At 37.5% G+C, this 13,832-nt stretch overlaps 1 long non-coding RNA gene across 1 annotated transcript in view; it reads left to right on the top strand.

The window, feature by feature from the left end:
• The window catches only part of LOC110585461, a 34,055-nt gene extending 21,698 nt beyond the window's left edge, over positions 1-12,357 (top strand). The window contains exons 2-3 of the long non-coding RNA XR_002480626.1: positions 2,807-2,932; positions 12,345-12,357. This is a non-coding gene — a long non-coding RNA (uncharacterized LOC110585461). The remainder of the gene's footprint in view (positions 1-2,806; positions 2,933-12,344) is intronic.
• The last annotated feature ends 1,475 nt before the right edge of the window (positions 12,358-13,832 follow it).

Raw genomic sequence — 13,832 nt, 5'->3', positions numbered from 1 at the left:
CTTGAAATGAAAAGGTTGGACGAGGTGACCTGTGAGATCAAAATAGGTCTTTGTGGTGGACTAAGAATCACCAAAATGGATTAGAAATTCAAAGACATTATCAGGGTCTTATGTTTAAAGATCCACTGAAAGTGGGTTTTTTTTAAAGCTTTTTTTTTTTTAAGATTTTATTTATTTATTTGACAGAGAGATACAGCGAGAGAGGGAACACAAGCAGGGGGAGTAGGAGAGGGAGAAGCAGGCTTCCCGCTGAGCAGGGAGCCCAATGCGGGGCTCAATCCCAGGACCCTGGGATCATGACCTGAGCCAAAGGCAGATGCTTACCAACTGGGCCACCCAGGTGCCCGATCCCTTGAAAGTTTTAATTGAGTATACATACTTCACACCTTGCATATGGCCCCCTCCACAGATTTTCTTTGAAGATATAAAGGAATTGGTACAGGTTTTCTTCTAATTTAAGAAGTTCACCTCTATTTTAAAGCTGATGCTTCTAAAATGCACTGTGACTAGGGTGGGTGGCTAGACCAGGCATCCAGAGACGTGGATTCAGTTGCTAACTCTCTAACTGGTGAGCAAGGAGGACCTTAGAGGATTGAACAGATGTGGACTTTGGCTCTGTCCAATCTTACAGTTTTATAATTCCGTGATCTTTAATATGTTCTCCACTCAGACATTTTCATGTGAAAATTGTCATGTTACGTGGCAGTAGCTACTACCTGAATGGCTCGTCACTATTTGCAACTCTACGTTCTAGGCAATAATCAGCCTGATGTTTTTTTGTGGTTTTTTTTTTCCCCCACCAAAAACAACTCTATTCCTTGTAGCTGCATACCAGGCTGCTCTGTCACCTAATGTCATAGTCATCCACAGTTAATTCCATATTGCTCTAGGCTCTGCTTCCGCAGTAATTTAAAGTATTTCTGTGCCCTCACTGATGTTTGGAAATATCACACTTCAGAACACTATACCCCAGTTTGTTGAGTATCCTGCTGCTGTCTCTTCCTCATACATGACCAGTAGGCAGAATGGTGTTTTGATGAGCATCCCTTCAGTCCTGTTTTTCTGGTTGTTTTCAAGGACTTTATAGTTACTACTCTTTTCTTGTCACTTGATTTCCAGGTTGGATGACAGGTAACCCAGACGAAATTATTCCAAAAGGTAGATATAATGTCAGCAATTGTCCGTGGTTTCTATGCCTGTAAAATATTAGAGAGCACTATTTTTTTTTAGTTATGTTTTTGTGGATGGGTTTTACTGCCACATTAAAAGATGTGTTTTCTGCCAATTTCTCTACATGTGTCTTCTCTTTCAGTTTGGTTCTATTATTCTTAATTAATTCCTAATAAAACCTAAAAGCAGAATTCCCTGGAAGTTTTCAGTTCCATATTTCCATATATAAACTGTCCATAGGATCTATGCTGGAGATTGCTAAGGGAGCTCAGTTGTTTTTAATTATTGAAACTGCACAATAAAATGCTGATACCACAAAGTGACCCACTGTCTTATGTACGTACCTTCAAGGATACACAAGTCCTAGGTCACTATTGCCATGACTTCCAACATTACCCACAATCTGTTGAGTTTGAAGAATTAACCCAAATTTTGAAATGCATGATCCAACTGATATAAACTGATGGGACCTAGTTGAGTATGAAGATACTCAAAAATGTTTGCATTAAAGGAGACGTGTCGGGAAACCATTTATGCTTCTTCCACAATGGCATATGGGTGAAGCAATTCAAAGGAATCAATCAACCTTAGTATATATGTGACTTTTTTAAGGTCAACATGGGCATAGATCAACCATAGTACATAGGTGACTTTTTAAGGTCAACTTCTTCTTACTTAATGATCCTCTTGACCTTGCCTTGTGAATTTTCATGAAATGGGTAAGTTTAACTCTTGCTTGTAGGTTTAGATCTGCTCCAGGTTTTGAAGCCAATACTATTACTTTTCAGAGGAAAGATTACGCGTTTATTTTAGTAGCCTAGAAGACTCAGAATATGCATTCCCTCTCTCCCAGTAATTACACTTCTAAGTTTCTTTTTTCTTTCTTTGAAAGATTTAGAGTAGCTTTCCTGGAACACTGTTAATGTCATTCTCTTAAAAGCATCTTGTCTATCAGACTTGGATGAATCTGTTGCAAAAACTAAACCCACACAAACACAGCAAATAAACACACTGTATCAGCTTTTCGAGTAATTTATGGAGTTGTAAGACTATGCAGATAAAGTTTTTGATTGTTACATTTAGATCTGTTGCAGTTTGATTTATTGGAAATTCCATGAATTGGATTCTACAGTGTATCTTCACTTATCTGAAAAAAATATATATAAGGCTTTATTTAAAAAAAAAAATCTCTCCTAGAAATTAGAACACATTCCTGGGACTATAAGTAGTACTTAGATGTGCAAAACACTGTTGGAGAAACAAATTCATTAATATGAAATCACATTCTGAATGTCCAGGATAGATTGTAGAAGATATATAGATATATAGATATATATAGATATATATATATACTGTCCAACAGTGTTTTGCACATCTAAGTATTACTTATAGTCCCAGGAATGTATTCTAATTTCTAGCAGAGATTTTTTTTAAAAAAATAAAGCCTTGCTAATATTCACATTTATAGCCGCTTCAGCTTGGTTGATAATGCTGTTTCCTAAAAGATGGTTCATTTTAACAGTGCTTTTTAAGGAAGAAATCCTAGTTTAATAATCTGAGATTGTGTTTTTTCTCACAGAACTCATGTGCATTTAGTTTGTATCATGATCAGTGTATCGATTTGGTCCATCCACAGCTTTCTTCTATCCGTTGGGCAACAGTCGTTGTAATGAACGTCAGATATGGCATGATATTTCAAGGAAGTTTAACTTGAGCAATTACTGATTCCATCCAGACTCCGGAGCCTCTGTTTGTCAAGAAGGTAATATTTTTTAAAGGATAAAATGCCTTTATAATCTATAATTATTTTCTTATCCCTTACATTCTTATGGTCTCCTGATTAGCCGGCACTTGGTGCTTAACTTTACATTTTCGCTCTGCAGGGTCCTTTTAGACATTATTATTGCAAAGACAAATCAAAAATCAAAGTGAATTCTTAGGATTGTACTTGAAGCCAAAGAGGTGCACTTGCTGCCGCTGCAGCCAAGCATTGTGCTGCGGAACTAGCTCCCAGCTTGGTGCCCAGTCCCTGCTGAGAAGGCAATGTAGGGGAACTGGCAGAGTTTTACTACATCTGCTCCCTGCTGCTAATGAGCTTGAACCTGTTTCATTCTTATTATGCTTACTGTTTAGATATTTTGCTTGCAAAAATTAATTCTTTTGCTGGGAGAACACATGAAAGAAGAGATGATTTGTAAAGCCGGGCTGTTTAAAAATTAAAAGGCATCAGAAAGGGAGATGAAAGGCTATAATGAGCGATATGGTTACTTAATATCAATTCAAGGGCAGAAGCTCAGGTGGTAAGGCTGGAGTTGTTTCTCAGCTTCAGTTCTTTGTGGGCGACAGCTTCCGGGAGGCACAGTCTCTGTTTTGCATTGGGCATCTGCACCAATATCCTCTATATTTATCAAAGAGATGTAACAGTATTTTTTCCTTTGAAAGCTTCCCTGGTTCTCTAAGAGGTGCCCAAGTTTTCGTGATGTGTAGCCTCTGAAAACAATCAGATTTCAGCAGCTGCGTTTTATGATCGCCAAGAACTAATATACTACCTATTCCCAACTGCTTATAACCTACTCCTGATCGCCTAAACAGGAGGAACAAGAAGAACTCAAAGAGTAAATAGGCCCTGAGATGATTCTTAATGAAATAATAATGATGCATTGGGGTAGCCATAGAATCTTGCTATTTAAATTACTTTCATATATTCCTTTGTTCCTCACCTTAACTTTCGAAGATAATCATACAGGTATTGTCCATTTCATAGATGTGAGAATGGAAATTTGCAAATGCATGTCATTATCATAACCGGATGAAAATTGTCCATGGGTCAATATAAATCAGTGCACATCCTATTGATGGGGAGTGGGATCCTCATCTGTAGATTTGCAGAATCATCCTCACCACTCTCATTGTCGTCTTTGTCAGGATAATAAGCCCACAAAGCTATCGACTTCTTGAATAGGAGCCAAATGTATTAGATTTTCAGCCAAAATTGCACGTTACTTTTGGTAATGATATTGTTTGAAACATTCTGCAAAGAAAAGCAGGTTACTCTACTACAGCAATTCTCAAACTTTTTACTCTTGAAATTGAGAAAAAAAAATGTTTGCAGATGTCCAGTTTTGGGTCTGCATTATTTTTAGTATAATGTTACTTGAACCTATGAAACTACCCACGAACTCCTTTACCTATGGTTTTTATCAATTATACAACCAAAACAAATGTAAAGGTTAAATAAAAATAAACCTACAAAGCCAATACAACTATAATTGAAAGCATCACTTTATTGTGACACATAACTGTAAATTCAGTCACAAGTATATACATCTTTATTTAGAAGGACAGTCATTCTAATAATCCTAATGCTGATTAATAAATATTATGAAATAAAAATATCCTATATCTTATTATATATTTACTTCTTTGCATTGCTAATGAGCTACTACAAAATAATACTTGAGAAGTAGGACTCGTGTAATGTGTCTCCTAAACAAATAAATTCTGGCTCCTAGGGTATGACTCCTTTTCTGGTTGGTGTAGCTATACTGCAATTTGACATGGATTCTCTCTATATGAACCATTGTAAAACCTTCTTTTGAGAAGAATGTCCTATCATTTGGCCTCTACTTGGCACAAGGGCATCATTTATACATTAAGTCCATCTAAGTTCTCTCCCTGTTAGTGTAAGACAGTTAAAGTAGTACATTACTCCACTGCAATATAATTTCCTGATGTCAAATCATAATCTCAGTTTATTACCTAAGTTAAGAAACTCAAGTCTTACTCTATTAAAATATCTTTAATGGTGAATTTTTACTACAAAGCCAAGTTTTGTCTTTAGAGCTGACAAAAGACTCCGAGGGCAGTAATAGTGAATGCAAGATCAACTGCAGTATCTAGTGTCCAGGTTTGCAGGCGTTGGTGCCACATGAGTGCTCTAACCAGTGGGTGCACTACAGGATCGCGGGCATCAACCCAATGTCTACATGCTCATAAATACCGGTGGCAGGACCCAAATCAAAGGTGATCATCTAAACAAATCTAAAAATGTTTTGTATTATTCTCATGATGACCTTGAGGTAGGAATTAGTGTTATCCCATTTTACAGAATAGGACACTAGGAATTAAATGCCTGCCCTAAGATCACACAGCCAATAAGTGGTGGAGCCAGGAGTCAACCCTAGTTGTCTGGCTAGTATCAGTGATCTCAATCACTGGAAGTACAATTGGGAGAACAGTAAGGTCAACACAACTCCATTCATTAGTTGCTTAAATGCATATGCTTTTTTTGCTAGATTCCCTTTTTCAATGGAAAATATATAGGAATGGAATTTTTTAAATTACCTTCATTGCCTATTTTATTGTAGGCACAAGTAATACATATATATTAAAATTTATTACTAAGATATTGATTTGAAAGGATAAAATTGTTTCAAGAAAAACTATAAGCAAATTTATTATTTGACTAATCAGGCATTATAAAACTCATTAAGCAAAAACATATATATTGTGTGTGTGTGTATTCTAAAACCAAGTGTCCTATTTCAGAAGGTAACCAGTAACTGAAAGGAGGCTCTGAGGTTTCTTATAATCATTGTAAATTAGAGGAGTTTCCTTTTGAATATATTTTAAAGTCTTTCTCACAACTACCACTTTTTAAATTCATTCATTCACTGACTCATTTATTCACTCATGTGACATCAATTTATTTATTTATTATTTTTTTAAAGATTTTTATTTATTTATTTGACAGAGAGAGAGACAGCGAGAGAGGAACACAAGCAGGGGGAGTGGGAGAGGGAGAATCAGAGAGGGAACGCAAGCAGCGGGGAGTGGAGAGAGAAGCAGACTTCCCGCAGAGCAGGGAGCCCCATGCGGCTCGATCCCAGGACCTGAGTCGAAGGCAGACGCTTAATGACTAAACCACCCAGGCACCCCTGACATCAATTTATTTTTTAAATAACTATTTTCTGATTATAATAGTAATATACATTACAATAATAATATAACAATTACAATAGCAATATACATTACATTCATTACAGAAATTTGGAAAATGTATTACAATATGAAGAAGGGGATGAAAATCCCCTTCTTCTCTCTCTACCAAAAGCTAAGGACTGGCTAATATTTTGGTGCATTTCTTTTTAAAGAAATATCCCAGATGTGGTCAGGACCCTTAGGCAGCCTTGCTATTTGCCCCTGAGCAGAGTCAACACTTGGTCACCTCCCCTCAAAGCAAACCTACCTACCTTCACAGGTAAGAGGAAAAACAATATTTTTCTGAAGTTTTCAAGAGGAGGCAAAGGCAAAGGATACAATACATATTGCATAGAAAAACTGAATAAAAAATCTCCATTAGACATCTGGGTTCTTTGCCAAGCTTCTAATTCCTATTAAGTGCCAACTACCTCAACTCCTTGTGCATCACCAGCCCTGCTGCACAGGGCCGGCCCTGTCTTCAGCTCTGGCCTGTCTTCTCTCTGGGTCCTCACCTGGAGCTCTTCACTCAGTAAATAAAGGACCCATCCTAGCATCCTCTATCTTTATAAGCCAGCAGGGGCTTACAAGAAACATGTGGGGTTTTTTCCTTAGATAATTTTTCCTGTCTCATTCAGTTATGTATGCATGTATATGTATGTATTTATATGCACACACATATTACATATGCACTTTATTAATATACCTACTAGTCTTTGAACTCTTTTTCTCCCACAAAATATATTTTATTTTCCCTTAAATGTTTAAAACACAGTTTTTCATAGTTGTGTAATATTTCATTATGTGATATACTATAATGTGTTTGACTAATAATCTCTTATTGGATATTTTGATTGTTAGCAGTTTTTGCTATTATATATAACACTATGGTAAACATCCTGTATAACTCCGGTTATTTTCTTTGTGAACATCTCTAATTATTTTCTTAGAATAAATTTCTACACTTAGAATTTCAGGGTCAAGTTGAATGAACGTTTTGGAATTTGATATAAATTGCCCTTCAGAAAAGTGTTAGCATGAATACTCCATTGACCACTTCTTGGGTACCAGGCTCTATGCTAGGTGCTGAGGATTCAAAAATCTGTAAGATACTAAAGAGTTTATAGTTAGGTATTTGCTTTAATTAGATGGTAGGCCCTTGCTACTTTCCCTATAAATTATATTTAAATTCACAGTCACTGGTATGGTTGAGAAGTTGCTAGCTCTGACCTGAATTTATTTTTTAAATATATATTACCGAAAGAAAAAAAAAAGCCTTTCTAAGTTTTGAAGCCAACTAAAAACTTCCATGTAAAATATTTGTCAGCATATTAAACTGTTGGTATATTCATTAGTTCCCATTTTACACCCAAAATGTGTTTTTTAAGAAAAAGATAATTGCTTCATATTTATGGATTGAAAGTTATTTTAATTTGGTCTTGAAGAGGAAACTGCTGTTTTGTTCATATAAATGTTATATATCAAAACTACCATTTCAAAACTTGATTACAAGTGAACGTCTGTTATACCCATGACTTTGAAGTCTCAGCAGAAAGCACTTAACACTTCTTTTCTCCTTCTGTCTGGCCGCAGTCAACATTTACAGGCCATTTTCAGAATTACCAGAATGTAAAGGATATGAGGTGGGGTGGATGGAAATGCATTAACCTTCTGGGAAAGGCTGAATGACAGTAATGTCCCAGATTAGTAGACTAGGAACCTAAGTCGGCAAATACAAATACATCCAACCCTATGAACAGAACATGAAGCCAAATAGCCCTCATCACCACCATCGTTAGGCATAATCACGTACTGTATGTTGCTGTCTGTAATCGTGTGTCTTACAAATACAGGAGCTACTTTTACATTTCACATGTCACTTGAAGAACATTATGGCTTGAACTTGGTAGTTGAAACAGTCCACTGTTTGCAATTAAGGCTTCTAAACAATCCAAATGACAACAACCTTCTTAAAAGACCTTAAGACCATTGAATGACGTATGATAAAGGATTCTGAAAGGCTGGGGAAGGTGGATCGTGGCAATGATAGGCCTAGCAATGGCCAAGCTGGTAGATGCCCCTCCCCTTCCTTTATTTTCCATTTTAGATGACTAAGTGGTCCTCATTTCTCCAAAGGTGACAGCACTTCTCTTAGGCCTACATAGGAGACAGTTATTTTTAATATGCCTAAGACGCGTAGCGGTAAGAGTATGGATAAACTCAGATTAAATTTCAACAGCTCTATCACGATGATTATACACAATACCTGACATTTTGAAAGGGCTTACCAAACTAAAAAAAAAAAAAAAAAAGTGTGGGTGCTGTGTGTACAGTGGTTTACACGTAAGGATTATCATTTGCTTTCTGGAAATGAACTCCATCTTGGCCTTAAATCCTTATATTTCTACACAGAGTTGAAATGCCAGTTGAAAGCATTCAGAAATTTAAAGTAACTGATTTAACAACCTCAGGCAAAGAGAACATGTCTGAAAGTTTGTCTCAATGTTTGACTTGACCTACAAGAGTTTCTCTGGGACTTATTTTCTAAACAGTACCCTGGCACCTTGGGCCAGTAAAATGGCCTTTAAGCTTGAATGAACAGGGTATTTTTTTTCCTCTAGTGCAAAGCTTCACTATTTCATCTTTTCAAACTCTTTTACTGCGCTCAGTAAGGAATTATATTGACAAGGGTAGAATTTATCTCCTAGAGGAGAATGCTATGCTTCTGTTAAGTGCTAATATAACATTTATGTGTTGGTGCCTTAATAACAGCCCCAGCTTACCTAATGAAAGTTGAAAGCAAACAGTACTCTCTGAGATTTTATTATGACTGAAGTGACTGCAATTTGAGGCAAATTATCCCTATTTTTGTTCCTATATCAAAAACAGAGATGCTAAAGCAATTGCTACATGTTTGGTATGGAATTAGGTTCCACTCTCATTAATCTACAAGGAAGAGCATTTTTCATGTAAACAGCTCACGAGGGTCAGAGAGAAGAGCTGTTTCTGTGAAAAATGCTTGTCAATAACTTTGTGAGTGAATTTTGAAATAAAGTGCCTGTAACCTGTCATTATTCCTTCCTCTTAAAGTCGAGAGTGAGTGGATGAAAATTGAGTATGTGAATTGAAAGCAGGTTGAGTGTTACGGCCTTATCGACTTCAGGTAAAATGACTGTTTTAACTTGTTATTATTTTTCCATTCAGAGGTCAGGCAATGTACAGTATTACCAGCATAGACTGCAGTGTAAGCGAGTTGGTATACAAAAAAGCTATTACCCACACTCACAAAGCAGAAGAAAGTCTAAGTCACTAATATCAAGTGGACTCGTGATCTCTACAAAAACGAAACAAGCAACAGTGTTCGGAAGAATAGCATAGGCTTATAAATATAAAGCACCTAGAAGGCAGAAAATATAAACCTGTTTAAATAAAGGTTCATATGGGGCGCCTGGGTGGCTCAGTCGTTAAGCGTCTGCCTTCGGCTCAGGTCATGATCCCAGGGTCCTGGGATCGAGCCCCGCATCGGGCTCCCTGCTCAGCGGGAAGCCTGCTTCTCCCTCTCCCGCTCCCCCTGCTTGTGTTCCCTCTCTTGCTGTGTGTCTCTATGCCAAATAAATAAAATCTTTAAATAAATAAATAAATAAATAAAGATGCATATGTTTAGAAGGTGCATATGAAGATAAGAAATATGCATGTTAGTGACCATTTTTAAAAATCACATATTAATCTTATTTGCTTTGCAAAGGAATTATGGGACCTGAATACTAAATGTTAGATACTCCAGCTCTCCGTGTCACCTTAAATTTTTTCCTGCCCAAGATCATCTTAAAAGTAATTAGCTTCTGATTTTTCAAGTCCATCCAATGTATTCTTATCAAAAGCAGAACACTGCTGTGGTCTCTCTTTTCGCTTTAGAAAAAGAAAACGAGGCTTCAAAACATCAAAAACCCTTTTCTTGTCTTCTAGATTTTTATTTCTAATTCTGAAGGACAGCTTAAGAGTTTAGTGTGGCTGCTTTAGGTTTGCAAGAAAAATATCTATCTTTTCACCTCAGGCCCATTGGAAGCATATATTTAATACTATTGTTCAAACAGTTGATTCTTCTCTTTCAGAAGTCTAGTGTTTTTATCTTTGATATTGATTCTCACAGACTCCGTTATACACTCTGTTGGTCAGAAAATTAACAGTTTGGCCTAGATATTAAAAGAGGTTATAGGACTCTGGCTAAAAGCAAGTTAGGGCGAGAAAGGGTTATATATAATTTTGAAGACATGTTCCTATGTCTTTCATCAAATCCCCATGTCATGTAAAAAGGTTTGGGTTCTTTTACTTCCAAACAATTATTTTGGCTTCAAAATAACTATAATGACCTAAGATAAAAGAAATATATTGGCATTTCTTTGCTTCACATTTGCTAGTCTGTCTTTAAACATTTACTGATTGGACACTGCCAATCATAATAATACAAAAACTTCAGGGGAGCCCTTCTTCATCTAGTGAGGAAGAAAATCAGGTAGATAGTGAGTTAAGTCACCATGCTAATTCTGGGAGAATGAAAGCTCCGTGGGGGCAAAGATCTTTATCTATTTGTGATCTTCAACACCGCCTACCTCTGAAACTACTACCGGGCATACAGGGGACACCTGACAGATATTTGTTGGATGTTGAATGTATGTAATTGGGGCACCCACAGTGCATTTAAGAGACTGCGGGAAATCCAGGGAAGACTTTCCCAGTGAAAGATAGGTCTAAACTCAGGAACAATGAAGCCAGACAGAGTTAGAACAAGTCCTTCTGTATCAAGGGAGTAGACAGTACCAAAAATGAAGTTGGAATCGAGAGTTGGATGAACAGCTCTTAATTGTCCATGGCCCCATCTATGAGTGAGGGGTGGGCATGTACAGTTGAGTGAGATAAATAGAGACCAGATCCTGAAGGGCCTTGTAAGCCACACTAAGGAACTTGAATGTTAGATCAAAAACCACTGAGTGATATTAAGCATGCAGGGGCTTAAAAAAAAAATAAGGCAGATATATTTTAGAAAAAATTACATTGACTGAAGTGTGGCAGATGGATTGAAGAAGACTGGGAACAGGTAGGGAGACCCATTAGGAGGCTTCACAGAAATATAAGCAACATAAATGACAGTGGCCTAAATTAAGGTAAACGTAAAGAGACAGAATGAATGGACATATTTAAGTGCTTTTAAGGGGCTGGAGATGACAAGACTCAGTGGCTGCTTGGAATGAGATTGGGAGAGGCTGCTAAGGAAGACAGAGAGACAAGGACGAGAGGCAGTTCTCCAGCCTTGGGAACCGAGTGGACAGATACCATTTCCCAAAATGAGGAAGAGGTGTTGGGTAGGGAAAGGGGCTGGTTTATTTTTGGCTATGCTGAGTTGTTTAAAGCATCATGTCGTCAGAGCCCAGGATGTTTTCCTGTCCCCTCCTTCTTGTAGTCTCAGCCTCGATTTACACAAATCCATTACAAATGCATGAAACACATCCAAGTACCTATCATAGTAGCTATGAGCATACTTTTCTTACATACACAACAAATTGCATTTTTCAATATAAAAATATTCTTCTTTCCTCATAAAAGTCTTTATGAAATGTAAAGGTATACAAAAAGCAAACTGTTTCTAAGAGTTAAGTTATTGTCATGACCCTGAATTGTGACTAGTCAGTGAAAAGCATGACACCACACACTAAGTCACCACAGATGATATGCTGTGCCCTTATGAGTTAAGTATGAGTATATCTGCACAGATAAATACACTTCAGTATTTTTGCATTTACAGTTGGATGACATACTAAAGGAATATGTTGAATTGAATGTATAAGCCCACACTTGTTTTTAAATGTAATATAATTTTTTTCTCTTTTCTGTCTTGGTTCTGCCAAACACATTAAAGTGAAGATACAAAAGCTATTCAGAATGCAAACATACATAATAAGGCTTATAATTTATATTGGTGATTATGGGCAACACCTATTAATTAATTAATTAGTCAAGAGCTAGTAAACTGAAACACCTTATATATCCTCTGTATTTTAATCTATTCCCATTTCTTACATATTTATTTAATTTGCTAAAAATTTACTTAGGTGTGTATACAGACACCTAATAAGGTTTCTGAAATACTAGCAGATCCAGTCCGACATCAACATCCTGCTTGTTTTCTTCTACTCCAGGAAGAACACGAGTGTCATGGCAATGCCGATGACACGGGTCATATCCTGGTGGTCATGGTAACTCTCCATCTTCCCAGAGAGGCTGTGATTGAGTGGCACAGTTTGCATTATTGCAGGGGCCAGCGAACTACTTAGAAGGAAGCACTCTACTTTGAGTGAAGATATTTGAGGGCTTTCAAGTTGAATGTGAAGCTGTGGCACCCAGTTCTGCATCCAGGACACCGAAGTCCATTTCCTTAAAATAGACATCACCTTCTACTTCCTCACCTGATTTAAACAGGATTTTAGAAGACCCGATGACTGTGTTTCCACAAGCAAGAAGACTCTGAAGATAGCCAAGCCGCACCACTGCGTTTTAGAAGATTCTACAAAAAGACAGCTTTCATGACAAAGTACCAGAGGCAGGTAAGAGAGCTAATAGAAAGCTGAAAGGAAGTACACACTGTGGGATCCCATCATCGATGGCTGTCAGAGAGAGAGGGAGAAGGACCTGAGCAGTGTGGGAGGCTTGGCCCCCAGTCCAGTCAGTGAGAGAGTGGGGGGTGGGAGTCCACGATTTCCTCTGCTCATCTCACTTCTCTTACACCTTTCATGTGAACCCTTCACTACCCGGTAAGTGATTAAAGTGTTTAAAGAAATTTACTCTTTTCGACTCTATAACCCTCTATTGTATTCCAAACCATGTTGTATACATGATATACATACATATTAGTGCAGAGGTTTGTGTACACAGTGCCATGAACACTGCACTTTAGAGATGACTTACAGTGTGTAGATCAACCCAAAGTAAATCTGACTCCATGGTACACACACGTAGCAGAGAGCCAAAATCTCACCCCCAAACCAGCTCTGACTCAAACGGGAGCTCAACTCCTCATGTTCCCAAAGCATTTTACTAAAAGGGCTTTGACCCAGCCTCCCAAGAGAGAAATGCAGCAATGCGCACTTGGTATCTTTCACTTCGTGGCTGGCTACCAATGCAAGGGGGTTGAACCAAAAGGCACATTTCATTCTCCTGAAGCAAGTCATGCGCCAGAGTCCAAACTCAAAGCCTAGCAACTGGCTCGTTTCCAGTTTCCCGCAACGGGGAGTTCTCAGTCTTTCCAGGCGGATAGAAGTTTTGGTTTTCATTGGACCAGCCGCATGTAAATAAGACTGACTGAATTTGATTCAGAACAATCAATCCCAATTTGATGTACTATTCCTTTATCGTATTAGCCTAAATTGTGTACAAAGCCTCTCGGTGGGTTTTAAAACGCAGCAGTACCTCGGGCCTTGCTATAGGTGTATTTTAATTCAATATTTGCAAATTGAATTGTGCTTTGAACATTTTATGGGAGTGAGCTTTTAAAATGCATCATTTCCTATATCAGATATTTCTAAAGTAAAGTGAATAACTACCTCCTCATTTATCTTTTGTTTAAATACAAATTTTAATACACTGGATCTGTCTAAAGCCAGAACCTTTCTGTAGCTCACTTCTTCTCT

This window comes from Neomonachus schauinslandi, chromosome 9 (genome assembly GCF_002201575.2).
Source record: "Neomonachus schauinslandi chromosome 9, ASM220157v2, whole genome shotgun sequence".
Taxonomy (NCBI): Eukaryota; Metazoa; Chordata; class Mammalia; order Carnivora; family Phocidae; genus Neomonachus; species Neomonachus schauinslandi.
The sequence above is the reverse complement of the archived record's forward strand: the minus strand, read 5'-3'. Positions and strand labels throughout refer to the sequence as shown.